The 22635-nt window shown below is 43.0% G+C and overlaps 1 long non-coding RNA gene across 7 annotated transcripts; it reads left to right on the plus strand.

The window, feature by feature from the left end:
• Positions 1-803: 803 nt before the first annotated feature.
• LOC119009371 lies at positions 804-22633 on the plus strand. Of its 7 annotated transcripts, XR_005071705.1 has the most exons (4): positions 804-1073; positions 1196-1429; positions 6448-6602; positions 19668-22633. It is a non-coding gene; the product is annotated as an uncharacterized LOC119009371 (long non-coding RNA). The 7 variants fall into 7 exon arrangements; XR_005071707.1 differs by lacking the exon at positions 1196-1429; XR_005071708.1 differs by lacking the exon at positions 1196-1429 and having other exon boundaries at positions 804-1052.
• The last annotated feature ends 2 nt before the right edge of the window (positions 22634-22635 follow it).

A 22635-nucleotide genomic window follows, 5' to 3' on the forward strand; every position in this document is an offset into this window, starting at 1 on the left:
GCAATGTTTATGAATATACTGTAATGCTCATTTGTATGCCGATGATACCACTTTGTATGTCAAACTACACGATTCTCCAGATCGCAGTTTTCGATGACCTCAGGACCTCCCTGTTTATTGACAGCTTGCTCTGTACTTCTTTAAGGTCATGTTGATGACATTTGTAAGCTGAGAAATTATTACCTTTCAGAAACTAATACAGGGCTGCACAGTGGCCCAGTGGCTAGCACTGCTGCCTCACAGCTAGAAGATCGCCGGTTCGCGTCCCGGTTGGGACGCCTGAACATCTTGGTGCAGAATAAAAGTTTTTCTTTTCTTTGAAAACATTTGTATGATTGTGAATAAATGATTGAAAAATGTTCTTTGGGTACAAAAGTCATTCTTTTGTAAAGTTTGTGTAAGAATTCTTACAGCTGGCCCCAGAAGGTTTGTGAGCCAACAGTAAAAGTGGCAAATCTTCAGGGCCCTGAAATCCTCCAATGAAAAAGAAACGTATTATATTAATTTTATAAATAAAATAAAATTAAGCCGACTTGTTTCTGTAGTTTTCTGTCCATACACTGCGTATTTGGGCGGTTTTCTGTTGGAAAAAAAATTAAACCAATCACATATTTTTCTACAGTGTCTCTGGGCAGAATATCCTCCATCCAGCGTCTTCTGTTTCCCTTAATGCCCTGACCATTAAACGTAGTGAGAGAGTACATTTGGATTGACAATTTGATAAACCAATCATATTTGAAATTGTAGCCAATGGGCGTATTGTTTAAGATATCCAACGGCTCCAGAGTATTCTAGAAGGCCCGCTAGCTCAGTGACGCGAGACCTAGCTTAACTAGCGAGTTGTGATTGATAGCCTACGTTGAAAATGGCAACAGGTGGAGATGATATTGATACAGTAGGTGGGGATGATATTGTCGCGGATTTATTGTCAGTGCCCTTTTCAAGACGACCTTTTAATGAAAAGATGGACGCCCAACGCCCAGACACCTCGAGCTCAGTCAACCTACAAAAGCAGACGATGTGCGCCACTTTCAGGCTAGCAACTGGGAACGGTAACTGCTACACTTGGCTCCGTGAGTGGAACTGATTTTTTTTTTTATCGCTGGTTTTGCTAGTCTTGCATCGCGTTGAACTGGTTGTATTTTGTTTCCACACACTTGTTAAATAATTGTTCATAAAGCAGGGTTCTCCCCAGAATTTTTTAGTGTAGGGGCGCACCGTCATCGGGGCGGCGGGGGGGAGAGACGGTCGCTATCGTCGGACGGGTGAAACACTCCTCGCCGTCGGACGACGGGGGACGGACGGACGCTCGGTCGTCACCCTCACCCGCTACAAAGCAGCTAAAATTGAAAATGAGTGTAGTGGCGCTGAGCTAGCAGTATAGCGGCGCAGCGCCATCGTTCCTCCGTCCAGGGAGAACCCTGATAAGGTGACTATCTACCTGACGTCCAATAGTGTGTGTTGGAGTGGGGGGGACGGGGAGCTCTGTGTGTGTGGCTGTGCTTGTATGTGTGTGTGTCTGTGCGCATAACTCGAACACCACAATCTTGGAGATGGAGCAGTGTTTTGTTGGCATCAAGAGTCTTGATATATGTGTGTGTGTGTGTGTGTGTGTGGGGGGGGGGGGGATGCAACAATAGCACAAAATGCCAGTTTCTACATAATGATGCTATAAACCATTGTGTTTTCTACCACAGTGCAATTTAAATGTTGTGTTGGAAGTCCATCTCGAGCCCTGTAGAATTAATCGCCATTCCTGTGTCTTCATTAAAAAGGCCATGCAGGTCAGAGCTCCTGACCACCTTACTACTGGAATGTCCTGCAAAAAGACACTCAACTTTAAACCTTTACAAGCTTATATTTGCATTATTATTGTGTGATTTTTGCTAAATAGATCTTTATGTCACTGGGATTCCCCTTATAAATAAAGCCTAACTAACTAACTAACTAACTAACTAACTAACCAACTCTGCCTGCTCATCAATCAAGCAAAAAGCACTTGTGCCAGCCCTTAGTCACGCGTCACATTTTGCAAACCATCCGAGTCACTTGGGACCAATCCGTTGGGCTCATAAATCAGCCCTGGATCTCCACGCGAGCCAGCCGAAGCAGGCCAGGGTTGAAAGGGGGGCCGATGAGTCCTTCCACAATGAGATGCACATGTTGCTGCCTGGTGGGTGGGTGCTGCAGAGGTCAGAGGGGGTGTGTAGGTTAATAATGAGGTGAACTTGATCTTCTCCAGTCCCAGAGAAGACCGGTCGCTCTTACCCCCCCACAGAGGGGAGAAGACCATTATCTCAACTATGCATGTAAGAGGAGGAAAGTGATGAGGGAGAGAGTGGGGATTTTTTTCTGGACTGCTGAATCAGAAAATTGTCGTGAGATTATAGATGAATTGATGATTAGTAAGAGTGGTAATATTAGCAAAAGTTGTACTAATAATATTCAGGGGATGAAGCAGGAGGTAGAATAAACAAACTCAAAAGAAGAAGGAATAAAACTTTAAAAAGGTAACCCAGGCTGCCAGTTGTAAGGCTGAGCATCATTTGAAATTCCTCTATCCGAATACCAACTCTGCAGCATGTTCAACACCAAAATGATAGTTATCGTTGTTACCGTGCATTGCAAGTGGAAACCCAGCAAAAAGTTTCAACACCAGCCCAATAGTGGGTAAGTATATATTTTTAAGTTTGAGCAACCAAATAGCAATGTATATAAAGTTTGGTAGTTAAAATTAGCACTACATTGATCTGCTACAGCACAAATAGTAATAGTGTTGTAAACTTGTGATTTAGTATGTGATACAGCAGCATTACAATGAGGCGGGCCATTCAGTTGCTTGATGATGACTTTCACCTTTGATATGTTCTTTGCTGTAACTTCACTGTGAGGTAAATGTTGATTGCACAGTTTTATGACAAGAGACAACATTGGCATGTGGATCGGTTCTCTGTAAACCTCACTTTTACTTTGCAGATTTGTCTGTCTGGCACAAAATCTCATGGGAAAATAAAAGCTGACTGGTGACCCAGACATGCTGGCAACCTGGCACCGTCTCTATCAGCTTTGATGACTCCATTTGAGACGAAATTAATGAATAAACTCCTATTTTTGTCCAGTGTTATTGGTAGATGCATTCCATAGTGTTTACGAGAGCAGCGCAACTAATAATACCACCTAGAGTCACTGGTTTCCACTTTAAACTCACTTGTAACTGCTAGGTAATCCCTGTCTACTAAAGCTAACCCAATCAGGATTTCAAGTTCTGTTGAAAATGTTATGATATGAGGCCTGAACATCTTAGATCTTTTTTCAGTCAGCTAAAATGTGTCCCAAAACACAAGCCTTTTTGAAAAAAAAAAAAAAGAAATAGGATATCGTAATTTTGGAGCATGATGGAGAGACCACATTCAAATTTCTCAGTTGAAAGCCAGTCTTGCAAATCCCTTGTAATAAAATGTTCAATAAACATCTTCATATAATCGGTGAAAAACATTTACTTTTGAACAAGTTCTCACCAGTTGTCATGTGTCAGTGACCAAGCTCAAGCTCTGGGCACAAATCAAATTTAAGCAATTTCAAGTCAGATATTTTACAAAGTGTTTAGTTTGTAAAAATCCATCACAATTCCATTGTAGCTGCTGATATTTCTGTTGTCTGAAGGGATTCTCAGACGCGTCTTTCTGCCGTGATCAGCATGGCTCAGTTATAATCCAGCGGTCAAGGGTGAGTCCAGCTCAGAAGTGCTCAAATAGCTCTAAACCACATATCTGGTTTATGATACGTGACATATTGAATGCTCTATTTATAATCAAACGCTTCATAACAAATGTGTCTTCAAGCAGCCATTTTGGATGGGCTAAATCATCAGAATAACTGCCTCATGAGATAAGACTGAAAATGTGCTGAGAATCCAACAGGTAATTTCTCATCTCTATCTGAGAGGCCCAGGGCCAAACAGCCAACGCTGTCGATCCAGTTTATGAAGTGAGTAACTAACACATTGCATTATAAGTTATATGTGGAGAGGGTTTTCTGCCCCTTAAGTGGCAGGTAATTCCTCTAAAATGTTTATGATTGAAGCTGAGTAGTTGCTGAGACTAACGGGATTCTGAATGGGCGTTTTTTTCATGAGCAGTTGAAATGCTGCATGTTTAAGAGTGTGTGGAAACGTGCCAGTGGCTAAGTAGCTGTTGATGATAGATAAAAAAAAAGTAAGGATTAAATGTAATAAGGAGTGCTTTGGTCAATTTAGCAGGGTCAGTTAAGATGATTTTATAGATGATGCAGGGTCTGAGATACATTCAAGAGCCAAAGGCCCATTGAGTTCAAAACAGCTCGACAGCTGAATGCTCTGAAGTTACTGATAGCAGGGCAAAAAGGAGAGAGAGGGTAGAGAGGATAAAAAAAAAACCCTTCTGGAAAAAAAAGCCCTCTGTCTTCTCTTGCGAGCTTTAAATTGTGTGACGACTGCAGGGGGGAATTAAACTGGATTTTTATACTTTTTGAGAATTTATATACGGAGAAAAAACTTGGAAAAGCTGCAGAAAAAAATAAAAATCCAATAAGCATTTTTTAATTCAAATGAAACACATTGTGAATCTTACTCATGGATAAAAGATCAGTGAAGCGGTTTGCTGCACTCGGTTGATGGCACTTAATGCCCTCCAGGTAAGGGCTGGAGATTGCCGATGCCTCTCTGTCTCACACACACACACAGACGCACATATCCCACCCCCTTGTAAGAACGCTCAAGTTTGATTGATGAGGAAATAGATGGCAAATTGCAGTGTCCATCCTGATGGATGACATCATTTGGCCCAATGTGCTGATCACGTATGCCAAAACCGGAGCCGACTCCCCCTCCCTCCGCTCCCCCTTTTTTTTTTTTGCTTACAATTGATCAGTGGGAGTTTTGTACACCAGCCTCTTTTGAATTTAATGCATGAGGAAGGGAGAGCAGTTGACGCGGCTCTTTACAGCTCGTCCCGGTCCCTCGGCCCCCCTCCATTCCCCCATCCATCTTTATCTAGAGGGGTCCGACCCGTGACAGATCCAGTAGCTCTCTGTTTGTTTACCCTCATATGCCTGCGATCACTCTGCGTTAAGCGGCCCTTCTGCTTTTAGATGGATTATTGTTTGCACAGGTTCAATTACGGGGGGGGCTATCTAAATGGAGACTTATTGAAGGGGAGACTAAGAAAGATGGGCAGGGATTGTCAGTGCTTGATATTTTCTGTCATTTTCCCGTTTGTTCTCATCATCAAACTGGAGCAAACACTGTCAAGCCTTTCATTTCCAGCCACCTTGTTTGCCAGGGAATTTTGTAAAAAAGCCTGTTTAAACAATGAGTGTCAACATTTGAGGCAAATATCCAAATTGATTTATAAAAGCCCACTTTTTTCCACAAGATGATGAGATAAACTTGAGAAAACAAGAGAAAAGCCTCTGACTTGGGTGAGAGGGGGGTTGTCACATCCGCTGGCATAGGAGAGCTATGCATATTCCTCAATCAAAATTCCTACACGTGTAAACAGTTTTGCCAGGCCGTGTTCTCCCAGAGGCTTATTCTGTGGAAGCTATCCAAGCGCCACCTCATATTCAAATTGGCTGACAGGTGAAGAAGAGTCAGACGGGGAAGAGGAGGCGGCGGGGTGTGTGGTGGTGGGGGGGGCAGAGACGTCTTGATTGATGGGCCAATGGCACACGGTGGTGGCTGAGTTTATGAGCCAGAGCAAATCTGAATATTGAGAACACGGCCATCGTGTCACACTCGCCATATTAAGAATTATTTGACAATGCATTATGTTGGAGATCTGTCACGCAAAAAAGATGAGTGTGCCCTCCCCTGCAGCTGAAATTACAACCTCACTACGCTGAAGTGAGGAGTGCAACCCCCCCCGCCACCACTTTGTGAATTCTCTGTGGACGGCTGTGACATGGGGGCCCATCGACAGGGGCCCTCCTCACTTACTCAGAGTTAGTTGACTGCCAAAATAAATGATAAAAAACATCAGTATGCATGGATTCCTCTGTCGTTTTGAGTCTCAGATTTGTACTGTTGACCACAACCTCAAGTTTGCACAGGTTTTTTTCCTTTCCTGCGTGACTTTTAAAGGGATATTTCACCCCAAAATCGAACATTTTCCCTCTTAGCTGTAGCGCTATGTATCTATTTAGATTTTTACTTTTTCTTTTTTTGGTGTGGGTTGGTGAGTTTTAGAGAGATTGCCCGTTGAGATGTTCTGCCTTCCCTCAAAGATTATTGATCTAGATGGCATTCGGCTTGTGGTGCTCAAAGCGCCAAGAAAAATACATTTTAAAAAACTCAACAGCGATGTCTCTCTCCAGAAATCATAACCCAGATCCCCATGTTGACTTCCTGTTCCCTTTGTAAGGATATTCATGTTGAAACTTTTTTTCCTCCTACATTCACCAACCGTGCAGAAAGAAGTGTCCATCTACTCTCCGGACAAGAGGCCTGTATTTGTGAGAGCATGGGATGTAAACATGATGACATCCTCCTTGGCAGCGCCGTGACTTTAGACGGATAGTTAGCTTAGCTAGCTAGCCTCTCATCCCTGACAAGACCTCACAACAAGGTCTGTGGATTTATGTTTTACACAAAACATGTATGGGGTGGAATTTTAAGAAATGCTCGTTTAATAGCTTAATATATAGACATAAAAATCAACAAAGAAAACTCATAGGCACATCAGGTAATATAAAAAACATTTTGACTCCCTGACACATCAGAGTTTGTTTTGAAGTTCAGACATGCCCATGACATGACAGTTGGCATATTAAGCATATGAATAGTTTAAAGGAGACATAGAGTATTATGCTCATTTTCAAGCCCCTAATTCTGTTTTGGGTCAGTACTACTGTAGAATATGTTTACATTTTTTTGTGGTCAAAGGACACATCTGTTTTCTCGTAATGTCTAAGTTTTCTCAAGCACGCTCTGTTTTAGCTCCTGTCTCTTTAAGGCAGGAACACACCGGCCCAACCATTGGATGTCTGAAGCGTTTGGAGAGTCTCAGACGAGGTCGGGAACAAATATGTTTGCTGTGTTCAGCAACGTTGGAAGCTTTCGGAGCCGTGCGGACGTTGTCTGCTCCGACTGAACATGCGAAGTTGGAGGAGGAGGGCCATTAGACGTCTGAGCCATTGGATTCTCCGATTGGCGGTGTGCTAGTGAATCAGTGCGCTGTGTGGGAGGGTCGGAATACTGTGTGCGCATTGGTTTTCTACGCACTCCGTTCTGTCATTCCTTGTTGTCATGCTTTGCAGTACCGGCATGAAACTAGTTGTTATGTCCATTCAGGACGAATTAATTGTGTTCGTTTGGTAATGCCTCGCTGCATGTTTAGTATGCAGCTGTTTTATCTGAAATAGTTAAGTTTCGTTTGATCAAAAGTAAAGAGAGTTGTGTGCATAAGCCTCTTATTTACAACTCACAACACAAGCGCCACCCGCTTATTGCATCTCGCACAAACGCAGACAGACACGCTACTGTGCAGTAGGCAGCACGTCGAAGCAATGTGTGTTTAAATGCAACTTTTCTGCCGAACGGGTCAGACAAGAGGCAACGGAGCAGTTGGACAGTGGTCGGATAAGGGAGTTGGAGGTCTTGGCGGTGTGTGGGGGCCTTTAAGGTCCCCTCGTCCGGAATACCCACTCTCCTCTGATTGGTCAGTTCTCACGTGTCCGACTAAAAACAGAGCGCCTGTGTTCAATCAATTCTTACTCACCAAACCAGCCGCTCGACCTAAATTATGCAAATCTGTGACATAGTGTGACATAGGCGGGGCTACTGACAAGGTGTTTCGGGAGCTGTGTTTTCTGCAGGAGAGAGGAGCTTCTTTCCACTTTCTCTGTGGACTTTGACCTTTTTAACTTTCAAGATCTTTTATATGCGCACATACATATTTAAAACAACAAAAATGAAACGGCATAATAGGTGCCCTTTAAAACACCTTGGACCGTTTATGTATTTTTTGGCTCTTAAAGCACCACAAGTGTGTCAGTAACTGCCTTGGAATTACATTTTAGAATTATTACAATTATTTTAGAGAAGGCAGACTTCTGTACCACCAGTATCTCCATACACTTGGAAAGGCATGCCAAGACAATATACAGAATATGGATAAATAGCACGACAGGCAAGAGGAAAAATACACATTTTTGATTTGGGGCTGAACTGTCCCTTTGAACTTGAGCTAGGACTGGGCTTGTATGCATACATTTAGAGCCAAATTTTAAAAAGTAAAATCCTGCAGTGCTACAAAATTGTACCCCACGTGAAAGCAGTTAACTGCTGTCTAAATCTGGTGCTCTGTCATTTCCATTTCGATGTTTTACAGTTCACAGCTTTTCTCCTTTTACGGATCCACAGAAATTATTTGGCCTATAAACATGCCACCTCAGGTCCATCCCCAGGCTATTTTATGCCGCGGACGACATGGTGCTAACAAATGGTTTCCACCTGGGCCTACTGGATCGGGATCGTTGGACTTGGCTCGCCGCTGCAGATAATAATAGCTTCCTGAGCAGCACGTGACCATGAAGCAAGCTTCATCTGGTTACAAGAGGCCCCGGCCAGACTGATGTAATGTGACAAGTGATCTTTTGACTCCTGTGTGCGCAGAGAGTGTAGACGTGTGTGTGGGTGTCTCAGTACAAGGTGTCAACCTGTTTTGTATGTGGACATTTTAATGAGAGAAATGAACCCTGAGGCTGTTTCTGTGTTCTTTGTCCACTTGACACACGCATGAAAAAAGGACTCTCTCGAGCCTCGTCGCACTTTGGCTTGTTCTCTTTTTCAAGCTCGTCGCAGTGCGTGAACTGAACATGGCAACCAAGCGTGCGCTGTAATGACTTCAAGGTGTTTAATCGGATATTCATTTAGATGTGAGCCGTGTTCCTCCAAAACGGTGGAGGAAACAAATCATTGGCCCTTTAATAATAATCAATGCCTGATCCCCCACCCACCCACCCACCACCCCTCTCCTCTCCCCCGCGCATCATCTGGTGTGCTGTTTGTGTGTGTACGTGTATATGGTATGGTGTGTGGTGTTTTCTAGGTGTACTCTGTGAGCCATGTTTTTTCCTCTGGGGGTCTCTTTGGCTGACCCCCCGACCCCTCTTTCTCTGAGGACAGCCAGCTAAGAACCAAGCAACATATCAAAGAGTGGGGGGGCACAGCCAGGCCACTGGGTTTCTGGCAAAATCATCTCAATAAATAAATATCACAAGACACCGCTGGAGGGAAAAGCTTTGATGTGGGGGGGTTGAGCCCCATTCTCTCTTTTCTCTCTCACTCTTTCTCAACTTTAATACAGGCGCTCTCTCCTCTAGTGTCTCCGCTCGCTGTCGAACCCTCACCACTTGCTCTGACAAAATGGCTCATGTGTGCTCTTCTATACGCATCCTCGGCAGCGCCAAACGTTCAGGGGCTCGCAGTTTTCCTCTCAGAGGAGGTGAGAGTTGGAGAAGCGCAGTTTTGTTATCGATAGATCCGGGGCGCCGGATTGGTCTACGAGCAGAGAAAAAGCCTTTTATTTACTTCCACAATGTCGGCAGGAAAAACAAGCTCCTGCACTTATTTACACAAAATTTTCCGATGTGAGTTCCATTTTTTTTTTTTTTTTTTTATAAAATTGCTTTTTCACGAGGTAAGATAAGAAAGGATTATTGTGTAGAAGCACCCCCCCATCAATCATTCTTTTGATTTCTTATAGTGGTAGCTCTGCAACACCGCATGTTGGAGCAAACTGTGAGTAAATGAGACGTAGTGGAAAATATATCCACAAAGCTTCCTCGAAAACAATCTTTTTTCTCTGTCTCATTTCCTAACTTGCAGTCTTTCTCTAATTGTATCAGGTCTCATATGGACGTGATCTGCTCTCATATTTAACAAGACAGTCAGGAGTTTTGTCACTGGGGGAATGTTTTGCAGCCCGGGAAAAAGATAACAGTTGGAGAAAACGTCCTGATGTAAGTGTCCCAAATTTGTTCAAGGGAATTGCAACACTTTTTGCTGGCTCTTGCCTCAGTCTGTCACTAGACAGAGATGCTCTTATTTATAGGGGTAACCCTCAGGGATGAATCACGCTGTCTACTTTATGGAGGAATAAATACACACTGGACAGTACAAGCGATTATGTTCTCCTTTGCAGAAATTGCCTCATGCCTGTGTCTGCAAACACTGAACTTGAGCACAGAGCGTTGGAAATAGCTGACTACTACTGGAAAACATATCTGGGCGCACTCTAAGGCAAAAAAAGATGTGTAATGTCAAACGCTGTCTGCAGTGAGTGGCCAAAGCTGACAGCAGCATTGTCAGGTACTTTTGTGTGTGATCTGATGTGAACACACAGCGGTGTAACGAGTGGTCTTGAGGGTTTCTCAGGTTATAGCATTTTTTTTTTCCATTTCTACCCCCTTTTATCCACAGGTTGTGTTTGGTTATGGAAAAGAGAGGATATTAAATGATGTAGATCACAGTGAGCACTCAAGAAATGTATTTGTCATCCAGTTTGAAGTTCTGATTTTAAATGTGCACTGCGTAGTTTTGCAGAAGATGTTTTAATCAGAAGAGAAAAGTCTTAAGTGACTAAACAAACACTTTGTTTGCAGGAAGACATACTGAGCTGTGGATTGATATATTCAATGTTTTTTTCAGATCAAACATGTAATCGATTGATTGAGAAAATAATCAACAGATTAAAGAAATAATGAGAAGAACTGTCAGAAGCAGCTCTAGTGCTCTTGTCAATGACATAATTTTGATTTTAAACACAGCAATTACTGTAAACATTGTTTAAAAAAAAAAAATATTTCAAAACATTTTTAATCAAACCAAATTTCATCTACAACCCATTTTAAAATGATCAGGTCGGCTCCATTCTATGACAGCTCTCCAGGCACTTTCATCATCACCGTCTCCTGTCACTGAAAGATTATTGTCTGATGGAGCAACATGAATTAAAAAAAAAACAAAAAAAAAACATGCTTACACGACGACAGGATGAAAGTGTGTGGAGGAGGTGAGAGTGAATTGCCCGGAGGGTGAAATGTAGGCACATTAAGCTCAGAAATTGGTCAATAATGCTTTCCCTCTCACTATTGAGAGGCAACTGAGTGGAATGTGTGTGTGTGTGTGTGTGTGTGTGTGTGTGTGTGCGTGCCTGCTCTAATACACTCAGCAGTATGGGGGTTAAACTGTGTATCTCCGGGGAGCGTGTTATTGACTGTTGACCAGCCCAAATTAATTTTCAACAAGCCTCTTCAGGGGAACAATGGAGATGGATTATGGTTGTAAAGGGCCTCGTGTGCGTTACTCCAAGGTCCTCTAAGTGGATGACTGGCCTCTTAATATGCCTCCACCTCAGCTGAGACTCAGCACGCCACCTTTGTGATCACTTGTTGTCTATTAGAGTTTTTTTTTTTTTTTTTTGATGTGGTTGCGAAACGCGCACATCCACTTTAGATTTTCAGGTATGTTGACAGAAAGCAGCTTTTGTTATCTTCCCCTTTCCACACAGATTCTTTTTCCCGATGATGCTGAGTGCAGTCGTTATTTTCCAAAGTCTCGTCCTCGTATGGATTTAAATGCGCCTGTGTAGTTGATGTGCCTCAGCCGAGGAAGTCAAGCAGCTGAGTTAAACAAGAGGCCTCATTGTTAATTTGAGCATCCTGGCTTATTAGTTTGGTTTTGATCTATCGGAGGCGGCTGGGTGTCATCCCATCGCTTGTTTTTCCCTCTCCCACTTTGAATGGTACAAGTGACAAAAGGCCTCCCACACACAGTAGCTGGCGCAGTGTGATCACTGCACGCTGAGACACAGGGAGGTGTCAGCACTAATCTCCTTTAAAATGGCTCTCTTGTCTTACATCCGATGCTCACAGCGTACCCTCAACACTGTAATTGTGTCTACTCGATGAGACTTGCCGTCCCACTTTCGCACCACTTTTGTTTCATACAGTGAGGCGCGCGCCACTGAAGTTGCGATACATTGCACTTGACTGAGGAGTTGAGAAATCAGTGAGATGTTTTCACCTGCTATTCTCAGCCACATCAGCGTGTCGTGTGCTTTCTAATCTCCATCACTAAAAGAGGTAATAAGAAGTAATATGCAGTACAAAAAAAACACAACCTGCTCCCATTGTCAGCCTTACGATGAAAACCAACTTGTAAGTATATACTCAGGCAAAGTGACAGAGACTGCAGAATTTCACAAGGGCTTTGGAATACTAATTGACGACCGCCTTCCTCTTCCGGGGCCTATATTCAGCGGCTCATAGGAAAATTGGAGAAGGATTTGAGGTTTTTATTTTAGGGACTGCTCAAGTTTTTTTCTTTGGCAACTGAAAAGAGGGCGGCTGACGCCACTTTCAGTTGATTGCAGTGATGTTTTACATCCAGATCTGCCCTTGGTGCATCTGTACATCACTCACTGCATCACTGTTAAGTTGTCAAACACTGTTTTTAGATCTCTTCTCTCCTCCGAATTCAGGCCAAGTGGTCTCTGTAAAGCCACTCTGGGCCTTGGAGGACAGACTACAGCATGTTTTGATTTTGTGCTTATAATCAGATATTAAAGGTGCACCGTGTCTTCAAACAGTGTTCTGGTGACCTTATTTTAAACTGAGAGCAGCTTGTTTATTCAGTTACGGGAGAAAAAATATTTCTGAGTTTGTATAATTATCTCATTAATACTGTAAATGTAAAGTAATACAACTTCAAAGTGCCCCTTTAATTTAATTTTGCTTATTAACGGAGGCAGCAAAAGTACACACATTCTTTACTCCAGTAGACATTTCTATCTGCTATTTTTGTACAAAACTGACATCTCATGTTATGTTGACATAATTAAAAACTATTAACCTTTAAAGTCGAGGCAGTGGGTTTTGTCTGGGCTGTCCCTAAATGCACCAAAATTCTGGTACATTTTGGAACAGCTCGGCCAAACCCTACTGACTCAGGCTTGTGGTGTTGGGAAGGTGGCTTTCAATGATGCAAAGTATCAATAATTCCTCTCAAATGCACGAAAACCTGTGTGTTTTGAAAATGTAAGGGGTAGAGTTATCTTTAAAGATAGTGGATTGTTGAGTCTCGTTCCCACAACGCCAAATACCGACATTTTGGGTTTGGTGTCCGTCTTGTTACGTCTCTTACTTTGTCCTGTCTCGCTACATCTGATGGCTGGAATCAGTCTTGTCAGTCACAAAAGGAAAATAATCGATAATTCCCCTCTCATTTATTAAAACTGAGGCAACACCCCTGTTATGAAATACTTCATGAAAGTACAGATACCATGAAATAAAGTACAGTTAATGTAGTATTTTCTTCTACTTACGCTATGATGCTGTTTTGATGTTCAACCTCTCATTCAGTGCATTATCCCTTTAATGTTTACTGTCCACTTTGCTCTCCGTGTCAGACTTTGACAAATGACGGCGGCCGTGCAGAGAGTGTGGAGCAGATCTTCCACACTGACATTGGCCTCCGTGTTATTACACCAAAGAGGTCAGGGTCAGTCCAATAGAATCGCCTCTCATGCAGTAAGGGAGGAGGACGTGAGCCACTCCATCAATTCACCATGAACAGAGGACGGCGCTGGAGCGGTATGGCATTTGGAAAAGATGTTACCGAGGAATTCCTTCTGCTCCTAATCCCTGAGCAGCGAGCACGGCTGCTGTGTCTCTACAGTATTGCGCGTACGAGGGAAGGCCCACAGCTGAGGTAGTTTTTTCCCAAGGTCAAAGCCTGTGATGATGAGCTGCAGAGCTGACTTGACGCATCTGGACTTCATTATGGGGGGCTGGAACATGCTTTGCTATCATTCCTGCTATCTGCTCGCGGGAGATGGAAGACAGCCACAGAATCCAACTTAGTGGGGGTTTGTCTTCCATCTTTTGCTCGTGTTCAGGGGGCTCGCCTTCCCTTTCCCTCTCATTTTCCCTTTTGTTATTTCGAGTAACTTCATCTTCATCTCCGCCATGGCCTCTGAAGTGCTGTGTGTTTATGCAAAACCCATGTTTGGCGCACTTGTCGAGACCTGAAGTGAAGATTGAAGTGCTTGTCAGGGCTTTTTCGCTTCAAGTCTGCCTCACTTGGATGATCCCCTCCACCCCTTCCCATCCCCAAACCCCTCCACCTCTTCCTCCCCCTCGCTTTCACTTTGCTGAGAAAGTTTCTTCTTCCTCTCCCATGCCTCGTTGTTGCCCCGGAAAAGTCAGAGCTAAGTCAGAGCTCTTCCCTGTCTCGCCCCCAGGACAAGAGAGCACCTAGCCACATGCCTCGTAGGCTCGCCAGGAGCTCAGCGCCTCTGAACTAACTGATTGCCACTCAAAAAAAAACACCCACACTGTTGCCACTCTGCCATTTGCTGTCGTGTGTGCAAACATGGAGCACATCAAAGGAGCATATTCACTTACCCCCTCTCCACAACCTCATCAAGCCTTACACCCCGTACCCTGAATCCCCCTCCTCCTCCTACCCTCCTGCTTCCCTCTTTTGCCCGTTGTACTTTTTTTTTTTTTTTTTTTGTAGATTAAATCAAACAGACCTAATTTTCATCGGCGCGTCAGAAGCGGTGCACCGGACTGTGTGGCTAAGAGGAAAAATCAATGCAGCCCCTAAGTGGAAGATCAAACTCAATATGTTAGGTTTCGGATTGAGCCGTAGTGTCTTCATTAATATCTATCGTTCGTATATCAAGACAACAACAAGGATCCATTATTGATATCTGGCAGCTAAAGTTGCATCACCTTGAGAGTTCCGAAGGTGAAAAACAACATCGCACAACTGGGTGTTTTTTTTTTTCATTTCTTTATTTATTTCAGTTTCCCTCTAGTGAGATGTCACTTCAAAAACAGCCCGACCAAGGAGTGTTATTGTGCTGAAAGAATGTCAGCCAGTTACAATAGGCTGCTTAATGAGGTAGTGTGGCAAACTTTCAGGCAGGCCATAATATGAATTATTTGTCATTGGGCTCTGTGTATGTGTGTGTCTTTGGAAAGGGCCCAGTGTAAAGCAGGATGAAGGCAGGCCTTGATGGAGAGATGTGGCACTAGCCTGGGGGCTCGCTCCACTGTGAGGGTAGTTAGCTCGCTGCACACCGCCATCATTAGGGACTAGGGCACTTGTGCTGGGAAGGTGACACACGAGCCCACATTCAGACAGCGGTGCGCGCACTCACACACACACACATAACACCTGTATATATGCTGCACCTCTTCTCTTCTCTGCGTCTCTCTCTCTCTCTCTGTTTCGGCCTCACACATCGCTCCCAAGTTATCCTCCACATGAAGCACCGTTCAGTCGAAATGCAAATCGGGGCTTTTGACAGTAAATCACCGGGCCGTGAGTTAACTTTGAAAGTGTGACGGATGAGATGTTTATGGACCCGCTGCATGGCCTGAACGGTATATCTCTGTCGAGCATTGACAGGGTTGTTAATCAATACCGCTGACCTAATGGTGACTTGCAGAGGTTTCAGGCATGGCTAATTATAGCTGTGCTGAGAGGTTGATTAGGGGCAGTGAAGGCAAGCGGCAAACGCAACACTGACATATTACGACTTCATAAAGTTACTCTTGCAGTGTGTAACTTTTTGTCTCCCCCTTCTGGTAGTGTGAGTAATAACACATGCATGGTTGATATGCTCATGGGCCCAGACGCATCAAACTGACATCAAAGAATTTGAAAGCTGAAGGTTGCATCGTGTCACATCGTTTGTGTCTCAGCCCAAAAAGAGCTGCACTTGTACCCACCGTGACGCTGGTCGACCTCGCCCGTGGGAGAGCAAAGTGTCTGTCCAGACCACCAAGTAGCAGTAGACTGTACTGGTCATTCAAAAGGGTAACTTCTCTCACGGATGTTCTCCACCACAGATTCAACAGCCAAGTTAAAAAAAAAAGTTTTGTGCGCTGACATGCTTTTTGACTCTCTGGGAAGTTAAAGGGACAGTTGTGCAAATGAAACGATCTGTTACTTGACCATCAGTGCAGATTTTTTGGGGGAGGTTGAGCATTTTTGTAGGCTTTTAGGATAATCTAAGTGCACAACTCTATATAATATGTAACAAGAGTTGCATATCAAAGACGTTGTCGACATTTTAATACAGAAATTGCATGTATTATATCTTTAAGACCCTCGTTGCTGGTCTACAGATGCACTTGTGAGCAACCATCTGCTTACTCGACATTCATTCGGAGTGATTTTTTTTCTGGCCACCTGATGAATGTGAGTCCAATATTCAGTCTTATTTTTTTCCACCAACTTCCTGAGAGGGAAGTTTGGCTCCGACTGCTAAATGCTCCATTATATTCCCCAGCTAGTCACTGAAATGCTCTCCAGAATTAAGTGATGATTAGCTTTGGTTTTGTCACTACGAGTGACTCCTTACATATGCAGATAGTCCTTTTGTACTTGGTTAATATAGGAAAAATAAAGATTTGAGCAACTTTTGAGATCACACAGTAGATCACTGAACTCATTTAAGGTTGAAAACTACCGTATGAAAACTGTATTATTGATTATTCTCTTTATCTGTATTATTCTATTAAATTACCCTTTAAAAATGTTTTTTCAAGTTCCCTGAAGCCGAGTTGATGTATGTCTCTTTTCATCTGGCAAACAGTTGAAAGTTAGAGCAGATGTCTTGAGCAGATGTCGCTTAAACAACGCTTGCAGGGATGCTCTAAAAGCAACTTATTGTCCCGTTGGCTCATGTAGCACAACAGGAGGAATCGATAGATATTCAAATCTGTTTCTTCTCTCGGCTCTGTGTTGCTGCCCAACTGTTGCCACTGTGTGACCTTTGGCTTCATACGTTGGGTTTTGTAGCAATCAGTTTTCAAGAAGGTCCGCAGATTTGTGAAAGAGACTTTAGGAAAGGAAAAAGGAAAAAAGGCTCTCCATGTTCTGGTCTGAATTGCTGAAATTCGTCTCGGATGGAGCAGCCCTGCGCTCCCTGTTGCTTATTCCTCTTCCCTCTGTACTTGATCGCCGCTTTCATTGTCCCTCTTTTTAGAATCCATTGTAGTGCGATACACACAATATGGCCTTAATGGATCCAAAATCTTTCTGATTAAAGATGGCCTTGTTACTGGCACACTGCAGGATAGTCCTTTAGGAAAAGCATTGTGCACCAAATTGTACCAAAATTTCCCTTGTGTGGTAGCCCCTATTTATTTCTCAGATAAAAGAAACTCTCTCATATTTGTAGGAAAAGGAAAAAACTCTCAAAATACCCACCTTTCATGTGCATCATTTTGTTCTTCAAGGTTGGAGGACAATTGTTACTGAATAAAGAGTGGGGTGATTCTTTGAAAAATTAGTTTTGGAGAAGAGCATATTTAATCTGCTAAGTGGTGTGTATCAGAATGGATGAAAATAGGTCTAGACAAGGGGTTTCGAGCATCAAAAGCTAATGACATATGAGGACCAAAAGCACTTATAGAAGCAGAATTCTTTTACTTCTCAGGCTCCTGCCATCCAGGAGTTTCTCTCTTTTTTTTTTTTTTTTTTTTACCCGTTTACTGTATGAGATTCATGCATTTTGCTTAGACTGCAAGTCATTTGTGTTTCCAAATAACAGAAGGCGTGCGGCAACAGATTACCCTTGAAGACAAAAATGATGTGGGAAAAAAAGCATGCAGACATTTCAAATTGAAAACTTTGGGAACACTTTCCATGCAGCCCACGTCCATGATGCATGATAAACATTATGAATGTGCTGTTAATTTGCCTTAAGTGTAGTTACAAACACTCACGGATATTCATGATTCTTTATAAAACATAATCTCGGCTCTTTGATTTCATCATACAAATGTCTGGAATGCATTAAAAACACGATTATAATGTATGTTAGTGCATGTTAAAGTGGATTGATTTTAGTTACAAAGCAAACAATGGCCATTGATAGTGGCTTATAACCAGCTGATTTATAACATCTGCCTATGACACAGGGATTTTATGACCTTACTTAAGGCACTCAATTGCCAATTACAGTAGCTCATATTCACATTATAATGCATTATAATAGTGATTCTAATGTGTTACAACTATGAGAATTTCAATGCACAATGAAATGAGTGACCAGCAGTTGTTATGTTCATAAAGTATTGACACTTGATCGTATGTGTCGTCATAAAATGCATTATTCTCCATCATGATTGTTAAGCGCTCTGAACATGTATTATTGCTCACATGTAGGCACATTATAAAACATAAGTATGCTATTAATGTGCAACACACACACACATCATCATCATAAGATATGATTATCAGTAAGGTAACACAGTGCTATGGGTGCATTAAAGGTGCAATATGTAAGATTTGGCCACCAGGGGCAGCATATCACTAAGAACCTGTTAATAGTTGCTTTCTGTAGCTGCCATTAGCTACTTAGTTCGGGCAGTCCGGACTGGGAGCTTGGGGACCAGGTGTTGGTGTTTACACTGCTAGCACAGGTGCTTTAGCATGCTGACGTCAGCAGATCCTCACATTCTATTGACACATTTGGTCAATTTTGTATCTTTTTCAACTTAAATTCTCACACACCGCACCTTTAAAACCCAGTATGTTCACAGTGTGTAGTGATGTATTACGGACACGGTCTTCATAGACAGCATTAGCAACATTTTGACTTCATTTGCATAATTAATTTGTTTTTAAGCCAAATTTTCTTTACTGAGGAGACCCCAAAACTGAAGGCATTAGCCATGAATCCGTTGACCTTTAACTGAAATACTGCAGCACCACAGTTAATGTAGAGACCCTGCTCTATGTGTCGGTCAGATGCTGTACTCAATTTCGACAAAGCGCTTTCCAAAAGCTTTCCAGCAGCCTGTTTACCTGCAGCCTAGTGCTCACTCGAACACACCGCTGCTTGAGAGCACAACACAAAATCATTTGAAACCCTCAGACTTCACTGTATTGTGTTTTTTGTTTTTCGCCATCACCTCCTTTGTTGCCCTGTTCTCTCTCGCTCTCTTCACCTACACTGTGGAGTGCAAACTTGTAATAAGTATTGATGCGACCTCAGAATCCTTTACCTCTGTGTTTTTTTTCCTTACAGTCCTGCGGAAAATCAATTGACTCCAGTTCATCCTTAGACACATGACTTAAATCTTGAGATCATGAGATTCGGTCAAGAACAGCGCAGAGAGGGCACTGGCTCCGTATTCCAATTCCCAAACAATTACTCAAGTGCTTTTTGAATCTGTGAATTTTATTGGCCGCACAGTGGTCTTCTTTTACGGAGCAGCATATCAAAGTGCATGAGGAATGAATGAAGGTTTTGCTCCTCCCTGATGAAGGTCACAGTGGGGCTTCAATTCATCGGAGATGGTTCCAGTACATTCTTGTGAACTATCCGTGCAATTCAGGCTTCTTTAATTGTTTTGCTTCAATAGTGTTATACGAACTCCTTTCACAAAAAAACAAAAAAAAAGGCTCCAAACTAAAGAGCACCTTCGAAAAACGCACGTCTACGCCAAGAAACTGAAACGGTGACCCTCTCTCTCTTTTTTTTTTTTTACTCCGTATTAAACCTAATTGGGGTGAAAAGAGGAATGTCATTATGGAGGACAACATCAATCTGTTAATGTGAAGCTGTGTTAAAAAAAATGTCTGGCATTTTCATCCTCAGCGAAGGAGATTGTTGATGTTTATGCTCTGCCGCGGCCATATCTTCTCAACCTTTCAGTTCTCTTCGGCAGCTGTGATCAGGGTCAGTGGTATGCATCTCTCTTTTTAATAACATCGGAAACAATATCTTTTTGTGTTCTGTTTGTTGCAACCTGGGGGACATATTTAATGTTGTGCAATGTTTTCTGATTTGTATGCTTGCCTGCAGTGATGGCCTTCAACATTGTTCCTCCATGCCACGCTGACATCAAAAAATGTCATTTCTTTACTCAGGTATACAATGCCTTTTCTCCCATTTGAAATGTAATAGAACTGTGACGGACCCTCCTATGTTATACATCGCCAGCGGGTTTATAGTTCAAGGATATAGCCCACACAAATGCATTAAGTGTGCATATTGTATACATTCAAAGGGAACAAAGCAGAGTCCCGCATTTACTTGATCATAACTGAACCCATCCCCCTGCTTCTTCTCTTCTCGGTATTCACTGGAGGACTACATCACATTACGGCCCCGTTCATGTACAACATGCACGCTTGTACTTGTACTTTGTGCTACACTTTTTTTTGTTGTTTGCTCGGACACTTTGTAGATTTAGGCAAACTTCAAATAAATAAGAAATCAATTCCGCTCTCCGCAGTGTACTGAGTGAATCCATAAAAATGCTGCACTCACTTCTGTGCGTGTACACACAGAGGCTGTTTTTCCTTGCAAAAAGCTGTTGTTGATCCGTTGAGAACGTCACACAAGCGGAGACCAACCCAAACAACACAGCCAGCTTTGAGTGCAATGTAATGCCTGTGTGCTGTTTCTAATACAGAAAATGTGTAGACAAAATTCCCAGACACAACCACCGATAGAACTCCAGTGGAGGGACTGACATGGTGCAACGGCAAATAATTCACAGATAAAGACTCTTCCAACAATCTCTTTGCTGGAAGCGGTTTTGAAGTGCTGAATGCCCTCCTCAGGTGTCTGAAATGTTCAGACGCTTGGGGAAATGGACACTGTGAACGCCCCTTTGTCAGCAGGAAGCAGCCTTGTTTAAATCCTCCCGGGCAAGTCACTGAAGCTGTTCCCAAGGTGCTGCTCTGAGCCGATACTGAACTCTGGCCTCCACGTAGATGGAGGCAAGGGAGTAGAGAACTTCCCTACAGGGATAAGTCGAATATCACTTAATTATTCATTTAGTGCTCGAGGTCCATTTGCATGAGACACAGGCATGGCCAGTTGTGGTCAGACAATGTAGGGAAAGGGGATTCGTCTCATGTAAGGGTGAGAACATTGTGGTACAGTTGCTGAGGCATTTCCCTCCAGTTTCGAGCGCAGTCCCGTAGTCTTCTCTACACATTTATATAGTCCTCTTTGTCCTCTTTTTGACACTTGAAAAATTAATGAACTTCAAAATACAGTTGATACACACGTGCTTAGAGACACAATTTGTCCAGTGCGGCCAGAATTTGAAGGTAGCTCCAAATACAATGAGAATGAGGGTAGGATATCACCAGAGTAATCAACAATTGCTACTCTTAGCTTGCCATCCTTCGCTGTAGCTAGTTACTATAGGATAGTAATCTCCTGGCTCAGTTAGCCGTGAAGCCAGTTTGTCTGGATTGAATCGCAAAGGGGACTTGTCACCATGGGCGACAGGGCCCAGCTCGACTGGATTTTGCAGCCTGATGTGAGCATGAACATGGCCGGACACCTGACTGGGACTGAATACAACCTCCAAGACCATCTGAGGACAGTTTGAATACAGGGCACACGGTACAGAAGCGACACAGTAGCTCTGACCAAGACTGTGACTCTGTGGATGACAAGACACGACGGGTGATGGAGGGGAGAGGCATGCAGTGGGAGAGAAGCCAGAAGCGTGAACTGGACTTCGACCAAACCAGAGGCAATTGTGAGAGACAAGTAAGTTTATTTCATTTCTTTATTCATTATGTTAACACTAATATTGACTACGGAACTATTGAACTGTCACCTCTTGCCGGTGGTGGTAGTGGTATTAGGATAAAGGACTGGCTGGGACTAGCTGGTTAGAATGCTGACTTAAGTAGATATATCCGCAATACAATACAGCACTGTTGTCTTTGATAATTGCCAGCAACTTCTGGCCATATATTACAAATCTCTGTATGTCTTGATGAAAAGACAGGCTGGAAAGATGGATCGATGGCATCTTTCGAAATGTGCTTGACTTTCTTGTGGAGTTCTGGGCACCAGCGTGAACTTGAAGGAGACCAGCATAAAACTCTACAACTATTGTTCTTCTGATTCGAGTGGCTGAGGCAATTATCTGCGAGAGGCATCTCGACCGGATCGCGTGAAAGGCTGAAACAAAGGACCAACACAAGGTCGCCACTTTCCTACTCTCTGAGCTACATCTTGAGGTTCGAACACAGCTTAGTGACGTCAATATTGAAGCAATGATCCAACGTGAACTTCAGAGACTGCTGAAGTACCACCATGAACTGACATGGAACTTTTTGGCTGGGGTTGCAAACACAATTTCAATTACCTGAAGTTGGGTGTACTTTCTGGGCCCGTTCTGGCCTTTTCAGGTTGCAGCAGCAGCAGTGAACAAGACTTTGGTGTTGCCATGAGAACTGTCCATCTGGAGGAGGACACGGCTGAAGCTGACGTCTGTGGATTTTGTCCTCTTCCCTCACATCAACTCAAAATAATCCATGATGATTGGGTTATGCAAATAGTTCAGTTAACAAGGGTTACAGGTGAGCTGATGAAAATGAATACTTAACACAGTTTAGGTGATCACACCCTATAATTTTTTATTATTTGTATTATTCTAACAGTAAGCAGTATAACTTGGATTTGGGGTCATTTGTTTCAGTCACACTTCATAAGAACTCTGCTGTTTGTTAAATTGTTATTGAGTGAATTTTAAGTGAAGGAGTGCGCGATGCCCTGCATTTAGACTAATAAATGTCATGAAGAACATGGA

The sequence above is a fragment of the Acanthopagrus latus genome, chromosome 20 (genome assembly GCF_904848185.1).
Source record: "Acanthopagrus latus isolate v.2019 chromosome 20, fAcaLat1.1, whole genome shotgun sequence".
In the NCBI taxonomy this organism is placed as follows: domain Eukaryota; kingdom Metazoa; phylum Chordata; class Actinopteri; order Spariformes; family Sparidae; genus Acanthopagrus; species Acanthopagrus latus.